The sequence below is a fragment of the Rhipicephalus sanguineus genome, chromosome 4 (genome assembly GCF_013339695.2).
Source record: "Rhipicephalus sanguineus isolate Rsan-2018 chromosome 4, BIME_Rsan_1.4, whole genome shotgun sequence".
Lineage (NCBI taxonomy): Eukaryota > Metazoa > Arthropoda > Arachnida > Ixodida > Ixodidae > Rhipicephalus > Rhipicephalus sanguineus.
In genome coordinates, this window is record NC_051179.1 from 144,272,785 (window position 1) to 144,281,923 (window position 9,139).

At 46.5% G+C, this 9,139-nt stretch overlaps 1 protein-coding gene across 1 annotated transcript in view; it reads left to right on the top strand.

Moving 5' to 3' along the window:
• Positions 1-8,766, top strand: part of LOC119391671 (uncharacterized) — a 37,679-nt gene extending 28,913 nt beyond the window's left edge. The window contains exon 3 of the mRNA XM_037659335.1: positions 8,390-8,766. The gene's annotated coding sequence lies outside the window, so the exon portion shown is untranslated. The remainder of the gene's footprint in view (positions 1-8,389) is intronic.
• The last annotated feature ends 373 nt before the right edge of the window (positions 8,767-9,139 follow it).

The following is a 9,139-nucleotide window of genomic DNA, read 5'->3' on the forward strand; positions in this document are numbered from 1 at the left end:
GAAGCGTTCTCTACCAGCTGCAGGCGCTTCTCATCACGCTAGCGTTGTAACGCGGAGTCTTCGTCGTCGTCCAGTGAAGCCTTTTTCTTTGCTTGTTCACGGGTGTACAACGCTTGTTATTTTAACCATGAAGCTAGCTTTTACTGCAATTTATATGGTGGATGAAACTAAAAGCGGCGATATTTCACGTATTTCTCTAGCATTTGCCGTGGAGATAAATATCTCGCCCTCCAGTTTATAACTGGGACTTTTTGAACCTTGTGAAAACCGATCGCCGTTTAGAACGCTTTGCAGTGATCGAAAATGAGCAGGAAGCGACAGCATGTGACTATTTACGGCCCTAAGTGAACAGTCTCTATTTCTGTATCATTTCTTGTGCAGAGTCATTCGCTGGGCATTCGCTGTTTAACCAGTTTGGCTATTTATCAGTGAGCTCTACGTTGCATTGTGAGGGAAGCAAGCTTTCTTCCTGCTTGTGATGCAGCATAATGGGAAAAGCTGATTTTGTAATTGCTGTTTTGGTTATTCTCAACAATGGTTCGAAGCTTAGAGGGAGAAACGATAAAGGCCTGTGGCCGGGAGCATAGTAACTACCTCAGCCACATGATTCGTCCCACTGAGAAAGAAGTGCTTGTTGCCTACAGTTATCCGGTCTTAATCCTTTAAAGAACTATTTCCTCGTATTAACGCGTACATTCAATCCTAAACCCAATGTCCTTCAGACAGCTGAAAAGTTGTACGCGAAAAGGTACACCCAAATATTTAAAGTCCAACGTGTCTGCACCTGCAGCGGACTTGGCACGCAGAAAGCGGCTGCATCTGTTTTGACATAAAGGACAAGGCCAACTGTAGATACCCGTAAATAAACAACTACAGCTGTCCCGACGGCTCACGCTCTCGAAGGTTCGTTTGCTGGTCTTCATGCAGCCGTGCAGTTGGCGTGTAACGAGCGCAGAAGGATCTCTGGCACAAAATTTCTGGACTCGGCATTGTAACAGCGGTTGAGGGCAATAATGCCACGCCCTCTTGAGTGGTGAGGCGAAGATATCAAGCCAAAGCGAGTAATAAGTCCAAAGGGGCCTCTGTTCAACTTCCTCCTTTCTATATTGTACCAGCTGTGTCAACAATTGCACAGGCTCGCGGATTTATATACACTACCGCATTGACCTAGATATCTCTAGAATACGAAAGCGAGCAAGTCCCTGCTGCATACTGCCCAAAGAAGTAAGGATGACTACTACGGATTTCTGCCCGGTCATCCGTAATATGTATAGCAATGCTGGTATTGCACATGCGAGTGTTGCAACCTTTCAAAAATTTGCGACAAGAAGGAAACATGTGACTTCCCTATCCAACCACAATTCTACGATTGCCTCGAGGCAGTCGCTTCAATATTCAACGTTTTCGTCCCGCTAGACAAGTCACTCGCAGAGGCGAAAGAACTCAGACCCCGACATGTAGGTCTACATTGTTCCGAAGATCTATCAGTGGGCAGTACCGCTGGCTTCTTTTGTAACGGCTTTGCTCAACTATAACGTATTGAAAATGTGAAACGAGCGCCTATTTGCTGTTTTAAGAGTCTTACTGTTAGCCCTGAGTTCTTGGCGGAAAAGTATTTATTATCAGTTTATATGCTTCGTTATTGCTTTTTGACTTGTGGGTTTCTTTGTTTTGTTTTCTTTTCTTTTTTTTGCCTGTTCAGGGTGGCGGTGGACGTAGTGAGGCTCGCAGTCTTGTATGAGACACCCGCTGTTGCGTGGGTATTGCGAGCATCTCATTCGCGGCACTTTCGTCAGGTTGTGAAGCAAGCATCCCATGATAACTCTGAGTAGCAGAAAGCGTAACCATGGGCACCGAAGATGGCCTTCGAAAATACTGCGGATGACAAGGATACGGTGGTACAGCAATGTATGTGCCTCATGCTTTGGCACCCCTTCGTCTAGATCAGGTGTTTCAAACTCACCCCAGGTAGCGGGCCGCAGGCATGACATTTAGTATTGCAAGGGCCGGGACAGTGAAGAAGGTAAGAGCGGAAGAGGGAGGGGGGAGGGGTGTCTTGTACACAAAGTCAACTAACGTTGCCATTTGAAAGACATTCCCATATCTTATATATGGGCCATTTCTGAAGGGGATCCGGCGCCAGGATTCCAACAAGATATCGATACCGATCTCAAAAAGGCCTCAAATCTGGGCGCCGATTCTGAAATACAGGGCTGTTTCATGGTTACGTCTCAACTAATGGAGGCCGCTCGAGGTGCCTCACGACAAAAATGCTTTAGATCAGTCATGACTCTGTAGCTCATGAACATAATTATGAAGAAAATAAAGAAAATATGGGACAAAGACAGTCATGTGCAGGCCGCATGCGGCCCGCCGGCTGCGCGCTTGAGAGCCTTGGTCTAGACAGTTCTTGCGGTTACCAACGCATACAGTACGAGCTCACAAAGTTCCTGCGGAAGATGCGACAACTTCAGCACTTTTAGCTGTTTGTATCATATTTAGCAATCGGATGGCTTCAACTGCAGTCGTTCATTATTATGAATTCCATAGGTCTCGCTTGTGAGGCAACTGCTGCTCCGCGCGGTAGTCGTATTTTTACGAAGGTGCCTTCGCTTGACTACAGCGATGGCCAAGGGCCAATCATTGCGCTGAGCGTATCGCCGACATCCCGTACGAGTTCGCGCCGGGATTGATATACGCGACGTCAAGTGCTTCGTGTCAAGCGGTCCATTGTCCCGTCGTCCAAGAGAGCTACACGAAGCGGTGCCTTCTGTCGAACGCGTCTGAGTTATTCGCCGCAGATCAGTATGTACGTTCATTCCTTTAATGTGGCTATAAAAACACGATCTTGAAGCATTGGCTCTCTTTTTTTCTCGCTAGTGTACGCCACATGTGTGCTTATGCTTGTGCAGAGATAAGAGAGGGGGGGGGGGCGCAGTCGATGAAACGTTACAGCGTGTGACAGCGCGTACGTCTTTCCCCTTATCTTATCGCTGTGTGAATTTCCACTTGTAAGCGAGAAGAAGGGGACTTCGAGTTGCTTGGACGCTGATAAGCCTACGTAAGGCGCCCTTTGAACGTGCACGTCATCTTACCGCTGTCTGTGCAGCACCGTGCCCTTCTTCAACTCAAGGCGAGGAAGTACTTCGCAGCGACTCGTGTAGTAAGCACGCATAAGTTTGTGCGTGCGCATGCGTGCTTAAGAGATTAGCCTCCGAGGAGAGGAGCGGTCTCCGCTGTAGGACAGGAGAGATGACGTCGAAACCAGCTCGCCGCGATTTGGGCCGCTTACTTGGAAATTGCGGTAGGTTTCTCTAGGTACCATAAAAAAAAAAGCGCATTATCAGTTGAAATAGGGAGCAGACGTCAGTTCTTAAAAGGGACGCTATAGTGAAACTATGAATCAGCTTAGACTGATAAACTATCGTTTCGAAAAACTTACACTCGTTAATGTCACCTTCATAAGTCTGTTAAAAGAAGATAAAATGAAGGTCAAATTTCACTTTTAAAGTTGCCGCCAAAGTTCCTGCACATCGGCATCGACGCGACGTCGCAGATTTCACAGTGCTTTTTTTTCGTATATCGGCCAAATATACTCAACAACATTTCCTGATACTTGGCCCATGGGAGGACAATGAACCACATTTTTACCGATTAATAACCATGTGGACCTTAGTAGACGGCGTCAGGAAAGGCGAAACGGAAGTTCATCGTGGCGTCGCGACCTGGGATTTATTTTTGCGAGTTTGCTAGTTTACCAAGCGTCTTCTCACGTCGAAATTTGTGCTCTTGCTAGTGTTAAAGAGCACACTAAAGGGAAAAAAATCACTTTAGTGTCCCTTAAGCACGTGATAGCGCGTACTGTATCGTATTGTGCCGAGTCATGGTTCCTTTTGGATGGCTCAACTGTTTTGTTACTCGGAATGCCTTGGCTACTTCCACTGTAATGTCACAACGTTCATGCGTGGCAACTAGGGTAATTAATACTTATTACCCTTGTTCATAGAATGCATATCATGCCTCACTGTAAGGATGTCCAAGGCAGCATACACGTGTGTTATATCTATACCCATAATCATTAACATCATCGTCTTACCGGTAATTACCCACGGAGCAGAAACCTTGAGGCTTCCAAAGACGATTCAACTTAAATTGACGAAGACGCGGCGATCAGTGAAAAGGAAAATGATAGGTGTAACCTTAAGGGACAAGAAGAGAGCAGAGTGGGTTAGGGAGCAAACGGGTGTTAAGGACATAGTCGAAATCAAGAATAATAAATGGGCATGGGCAGGGCATGTAGCACGTTGGCAAGATAACCGCTGGTCATCATCATCATCATTAAGTTTGCCAGCTTATGGTAATCGCTGCAAGCAGTAAGGTCACCCGTGTATCGGAACGTATCCCCCAGCGACGAACGAATACAAAACTGCGCTGCCGCCTTTGGTTAATGCGGTATCCGACTCAAACCGGCCCACCGTCGTGCGTGTTCGAGCGAGACGCCTCCGAACGTGATCTGCTACACGGCACGGCGTGGGCTGCTAACGTTCCGGTGCCCCGGAGGCCTGTCGGCCCGTGTACGGGTCTTTCCGATCGATATATACTTGGTCTGCGCGGCCACTGTGCGGTAAAGTCAGAATGTCAGTTGCAGCCACCTTTCACATTTGAGGGCGTTATTACCACGTTTTTCGTCCCGTTGCTCTGCTCCAACTACGACTACTCCACGCGACGTGTCGACATTCGTCGTGTCATTCACGCGGTCATCAGCATATATGGTCAGGATAAACAGTATAATCCAGTTTTAAGCGCCAATCGAAATTTCGCTTAAACCTCACCAACATATTAGTCAGCCGGTCTGACTCAGACTAAAACTCATGGGTTGACCTGAGTCCGAGTGAGCCTGAGTGAGCCGACTCACGAGTCCGTTAGGGTAAAATTTGCTTTTTCGATCACGGTGTCAATGCTCTTTAACGCCAGTACCTCACATAATTGGCGCTCTACGATACGCCTTTTGATCTTGTACCTTTAGATCACTTATCAGTTTTGAGTGGTCTCAATCCAGTAAGGATATTTCTATGAAATACGCGACTCACATGAAACATTTTTTTTAGTAAGAACTTCCAGTTAAACAGATTGGAGAAGGGGAGGTCATGGCACCCCGGCCCCCTAACTCACGCTTCCGATCAGTAAATATTTAGGAGACGCATGAATGCTAGGGCGTTGAGGTAGGTTTGAATGAACTTGAGTATAAACGTAAGCCGATATTAGGCTGATAGTAATGCTGAATGTGAATAGATAGGACCGTAGGTCGGCGACGAAAGGTGGAGCTCACTCAGACTCTCTCAAGAAGTATCTTTCGCGTTTAGAGCTCACTCGGACTCAGGCTCACTAATATTTTTCTCAATCGGACTCACTCAGACTCACTAAAATTGCCCTCAGCTGGACTCACTCGGACTCGAACTCACCAAAATATTATTCACACGAATTCACTCAGACTCACGGCCCGGTCTGAGTGAGACTGAGTGAGTCGACTCATGAGTGAGTTTGCCAGCCTGTGAACACCATATCAGACGATATGGATTCAGCTAACCTGAACGAATTCTTAGAAACAGCAGTAATAGGTTGATTATTAGCAGTGGAAACGAAGACCACGGCCCTACTTCTATAATCAGGCGTCAGAGGATGCGGCTAATTCGTCAATGTGACGCCATGTATATAAACTTTTCTTTTTCCATCCCGGACGTCCTTCTTTAGTGTTTCTAAATCTTACTGTATTCATTCCTTGGCTCATTCAGAATATGCTCTACTTATATATTTATATACGAATATTTATTTATTTATTTATTTATTTATTTATTTATTTATTTATCTATCTTTTATTTATTATACACGCTTTCAAGGCCATGAGGCATTACGACGGAAAGGTGTCCGCGGGATGACATAGCATAGTGTTAGTACACGTTCTTGAAGTTGGCAATGTTGGGGTCAGCAGTTAATCAGGCAGCAGGATTTGGGTTGCTAATCAGATTATTACGATGTGCTCACTAAAGGCGGTGTCACTTTGCAAGAAAAAGCGCGCGAGCTCTTCCCTACCGTGTGTGCAACATCTCTCGCGTATGGTCACAGACGAGATATCTAATTTTGCTAAACATTCGTTGTCTCCTTGGCGTTCGGCAGTGACCGCGGAGTCCAGCCACTCGCATTCTCTCTACTGGCACGCCACGATGGCCTTGCAGAGTTCACGCGAGCAGATAAGCACCCCTGCCTTCTCCAAAGCGCACGCCTCGCCGACTGGCTCACCGCCTTCTTGTTTTCTTTTTTTTTCGTCTTCGTGTTTCGCACGTTTCCAGAGCTGAACGACGCCCTGTGCAAATGCTTACGGGTCTCTTCTCTTCATTCTTGCAATTCAAGCGACCGTTGACTCCTGAACGCTCTCCTTTAAAGCTCCAGCAGCTAAGCAAATTGATCGTGTATGTACTTCATCGCTTTGGCTACGTGTATACCCGATTTTAACGCATTTAGGCGCTAGAGAACGGACGTCTGAGGGCTTGCCTCGAACTCGATGTCGTGCGATGCTCGCTTGTACTTGCGAGTTGCAGCGCGCCGGAATAACGAAATTCTTTTGCATTGTATCCGCAGTTCGCTTTGACGAGCTTCCTAGTTTTTCGGAGCGTGGATTGGCGGAAGGAGCTTTCTAGGTCCTTGGTTTTCAGGGAACCGCGCCTCTGCACCAACGAAAGAAAGGGGGGGGTTCTATTGTGGCCTACGCACGTTCGCTTGCCGGCGGCTCTCTTTGTACTACCCAGTTAGCGCCTGGGCTGGGATGAGGGCGCTGGTGGCGGTGTTTTTCGCAGCGCCGCCTGGGCAGAGTCTGACGTCTATAGCAACGACCCAGATTGAGTTAGTGTACGTAGCATGTGCTGTACCGAGAATGCACATGACTTAAGAATTCAAGAATATTGTGATGTTTTAGTGTATTTACCGCTAGACGAACAGAATGTCCGGCATAATGTCTTTTGTTTACTTATTTACTAGCTTTACAAAGTAGGTAAGTTTACTGTCGTTCGTCGTTACACTCACACAAAACACGCGCAAATATTAACGCGTGCTTCCACATGCACACGCATACATCTACACCTCCACCTAGCAAGCGACTTCCCTTTGTCGCAATATCGAGGGTAAGTAGCGGTAAGAGAAGCCACGCGCTTGCGGTGGAGCCTTTTGTCGGACGACTGCAGTGCGGGGACCGTTTCCTGTGAGTGGGGTTTCACTCTGGACAGGAAATGCCGGCACTGTCTGTCTCAGCGCCTCGCTTTTCCTTCCTGTGTATTGGATGTACGTAATTCGGTAGAAAGTAGTGATGTCACCTAATGTGTCATAACAAATATGGTGTCATCGTTTTCTTTCTATTATACCGTGATCCGTATTCGCACTGACAGCAGTTCACACACTACGAATATTTGTGCCAGAAAGGGGCGTAGCCAGGGGGGGGGGGGTTCAAAACCGCCGAAATATTTCAGTTTTGCTTGCGTATATATACACGCGCACATACAAACGCACGCACGAACATACATAAAGTATGGTTGACCCCCCCCCCCAAAAAAAACAAAAAACAAAAAAAAATTCTGGCTACGCCCCTGGTGCCAGAGGTAGCGCTATATACAGAATGAACGCTTAGTGAATTCACAGCGCGGAGAGAAGACAAAACAGAAGACGTAAATGCAATAACTTAATATGCTCGCATACTTGAGTACTTATCGGCATTTCTTTGTCGGAGCACTGTTGTTAACTGCACTTTTTCGAATGTTCGTGCTTTTGTGCGTCTACCATGACACATTCATGTGCTGAACGGTGTTACGCTCTATGACGGCATTGAGTTTCGCGCGAGCAAGTGCGCAAACTCATGTGTTCGGTGTATGACCGATCCTTTGCATTCTTGGCTTGACAAATTACTTGTGATTACGTGATTAAAATCGATGCGGGTATTAATTGCGACAGCTAGTTTGACATTAAGAGGTCACCTATGACTTCGCGAAATGTGATCAGTCAAACGACGGTCACAAATAACGTGCCATCGTTGGCATTTGCTTTACGACATAGGCGTAGTTGTAATTCATTTTTATAATATATTACCAGAACAAGGAACATTATGAACATGATGGTTCGAGCGTTAAACGTAGTGTTAAAACTCGGCATTAGCCCGGTAACAAGCGGTGTGTAGATTACATGATTTGTGAAGAGAGTTGCTTCAATTTTCGAACATTCGGAATAGCCTTGCCTTTCTTATATATCTTTTTAGAGACGCTATGAATCGAGCGCCAGTGCGCTGTGTTCTCTCCTGAATCATTAGCAAGGAATTGCAACCATTCCTTCCTTCTTACCCTTGACGCAGGATCTTCAACGGACCAGGCGGGCCATTTGTAGCCGGGGCCCTTGGCTCGCCAACGGACCAGGTCCATCGTAGTCGGCCCTCACCCAAGCTCGAAGCCAAAGCGTCATCGAGACCCCAATGTTCATCGATCTGCTAATACTTTTTTGTCCTACGGTGTAAATAATTATGCTTCATGTTAGGCGTGCTTCCAGAAATACGAGATTTTTTTATATTTTTTTCCCACTTTGTATTTACCTAGGAATAACTGTGATGGTGATAGAAGAATACTGGGCTGTCACGTAGCCTCTGCGTATTTATAAGGACTCTCTTTTTCGCCTATTTAGGAAATACGTACGTACACACCGGTACATTATATACTTCCGGGCATTAAAGGAATACGGAGAATAAAGAAGTGTCGGCTTAATTTCTTTTAATGCACCCGCATCGAACAAACGATAGCTGCGGTGCGTTGAACATGAGCTACGCAAGGATTACTTGCATAGGATATGGTTGTCGTGCCCATGCTGGTATTTATTTCCTGGCGTAGAGTCGTGACTCTGTATTTATCTCAAGAACGAAGTTTGCATTTACGGCTTCACTCGCAGTTTCGTGGCGTAACGCAATAAAAGAAGCAATGTCTGCACGGAATCTCCTTTGGGAGTCATCTAAGAACCCCAGAAGCTTGTGGTCTCACACAGGTGTCAGAGCGTGCTGGCCAGCTCTTCAGACGCACAAGATCGGTTCACAGTAAGAGCCCAAGAAGTCGCCTTC